Source organism: Rutidosis leptorrhynchoides, chromosome 6 (assembly GCF_046630445.1).
Source record: "Rutidosis leptorrhynchoides isolate AG116_Rl617_1_P2 chromosome 6, CSIRO_AGI_Rlap_v1, whole genome shotgun sequence".
Classification (NCBI taxonomy): Eukaryota; Viridiplantae; Streptophyta; class Magnoliopsida; order Asterales; family Asteraceae; genus Rutidosis; species Rutidosis leptorrhynchoides.
Window position 1 is genome coordinate 26,540,225 of NC_092338.1, and position 2,624 is coordinate 26,542,848.

The following is a 2,624-nucleotide window of genomic DNA, read 5'->3' on the forward strand; positions in this document are numbered from 1 at the left end:
CTTAAAAAAAAACAAAAAAAGAAAGAAAGAAAGAAACTAGGCCATCTTAGTGATGTCATAAACACATTTCAAATTAAATCTTAATAATATTTAAATAATACAAATTTAATTACTGATATTGTAATATTAATATTAATTTTAACTGATATTTATTACTCCCTCCGTCTCATATTAATTGTTCCCAGACAAAAATCACACAGTTTAAGAAAAAGTGACTGTCACATGTACATTTTCTGTAATTTTTCTTTACTTTACAGTTTTACCCTCAATCAATTAATTAGAAAACCCTCTTACTTTTGTGATTTAATTAATTGATTAGGGATAATATGGTAAACTTGACTAAATATACTTTCCATATTTGATAGTGGACAATTAATCTGGGACAACCCGAAATGGAATAGTGGACGATTAATGTGGGACGGAGGGAGTATATAATACTGAGAGAATAAAACAGATATGGAGTGTTGGAAAAATAAAAGATGCACGTCTTTTATTCTATTGGTCTTGATATTCTTGCCTTCTTGCCTTCTTGCCTAGAGTCAATCAACTCTTCACAAGTTTGAATTCAAAATTCGTACTAATAAAGGCTTTCATAATCTTCTTCTATCTTCTCAAAAGGTATACAACTGATTAAGTTTCAGGTTTGAAGTGTGTTGATGAAATTTTTCGTTTTCGATTTAAACTCCGTAATTTGAGATGTTTAATTTATCTATAGTTAAATAGATATATGATTATGTCGTATCCTTACTCTTTTTTCTTCTTTCATGGCTGTTTTGTTTCATTTTTGGAGGTAATGTTAAAGATCAAATTATAGCAGAAAGTATCAAGTAATAATCTTCTTTTAATCTTTTACGCACCTTCTTCGATCATTTTTTTTCTTTTTTTATCTGATAATCTTATTGTTCTGTTTATTTTTCAGGCATATTTGACGATCGTCCTTAAACAACTCTTGAAGGTTTTGTCTTTATTAAATTACATAAGTTTGTTTAAATTACTTTCGAATCTTCGCATTTTTTGTTTCAGTTGAACAAATAGTTGTTATTGTTGCTGAATAATAATTGTTTTAATTATATAGGAAATTATGTGTATCATTGCTTGTGTAATGTTCTTTTGTGCACTAAAAATACTAAGAATGTAAAGGCTTTGTAAAACAGGAAGAAAAAAAAAACGCAGATTTGTTGTGCACACCAAGTGTTTGATGAAATGACACAAACGAGAATGAATATAAGAACGTGTAAGCTGTCCGTATGAAACATGTGGTTTGCGATAATCAAGCAAAAGAATACAATAATATTTGTGAAAAAGGTATCTCACGATTGTTATATTATATACCTAATGTATATATTATGTTCTTTTCCTTACCTAATCATTGCTATAGTTATAGTTATAGTTATAGTTATTACATGGAAATGCTATTTTAAAATTAGTGTGTTGTACTGAAATTTTTTTGTTTGAAATAATTGCAGATTCACTAATGTGTGTTGAATTGTGATATTAACTTATTAAGTTGCTCTTGATTGAAATTGTCAATACTAATTAGTTGTTGATGGAACTGTCAGAACTTGCCATTGATGGAACTGCTCTCTATTTTCTCATATTTTAAGAAACTTGACAGGTTGGTAAACATTTTTGGTGTAGAGGTTCAAATGGGTCACATGTGAAACTCAACTTAAAGTTTTGTTCTTTACCTACTTGGATTTCTATATCATCTATAATATGAATGCTAGAAAAAAGGAGGTTATGATAACGAGTGATGTTTCAATATCAATAAGTAGTAAAACTTGAACTTTCTTAAAAAGAATATGCTTTTACATGATTGAATATATTATTTTTTACCAATGCAAGTGTTTGTATTAGATAATGGAGCATCAAACCACTAAATTTGAGTAGCTGCTTAATCATCTAACACGTAAAGTCAGGTATAATACAAAATTTTGGTTTACATTATGATAGTATGAATCTAGGTTTTAAAAGTCAAAAGATAACCAAGGTGTGAAGCCTTGAAATGCCACGCTATTATCGTGGATAATTTTGTAATACCCCGTCAGAATTCACTAACGGAGTATTAACTCCTCGTCCCATAGTTTAGCGGTCACGCTCTCTATATGAGACGTTTCCGAAAAGTATTCGCATTAATCATTAAAACAAAGTCATTTATTAAAGAAAATGTAACTGGAAACATTTGACGTCAATGACTAATGTAAATGAACCCCAAACATCTTAAAAGAAAACGGTTTAAATGCGAATATTTGTTCTTGAAATGAAAATGATAAACATGCTGGACGCCGTTCAGTTCTAGCAGCAAACAGCATATAACTTCAATTAAGCGGAAGTACTAACTCTATGAACCTGAGATTAAACATGTAAAACGTCAACGAAAAACGTTGAGTGAATCTACAGGTTTAGTAAATCATTTCTTAAGTTAGGCCACAAGATTTTTCTTAGAAAACATCATAGGAAAAGTATACATTATCATGAGCACTTGATTATAAAGCTTTAACCTTTGCGTGAGTCGAGCACACGTCTTTACTTTACCCTATACTGGCGATACACTGATCAAGTGTACGAGTAACAACTATATAAGCACCTGTTTAACGTTGCGGTGAGATTTGTCAAACCTAACG

General features: G+C 30.0%; 1 long non-coding RNA gene across 1 annotated transcript; it reads left to right on the plus strand.

Moving 5' to 3' along the window:
* The first annotated feature begins 538 nt into the window (after positions 1-538).
* On the plus strand, positions 539-1,746 carry LOC139851776 (uncharacterized). The gene is made up of 4 exons (XR_011760718.1): positions 539-618; positions 791-827; positions 920-1,305; positions 1,467-1,746. It is a non-coding gene; the product is annotated as an uncharacterized lncRNA (long non-coding RNA).
* The last annotated feature ends 878 nt before the right edge of the window (positions 1,747-2,624 follow it).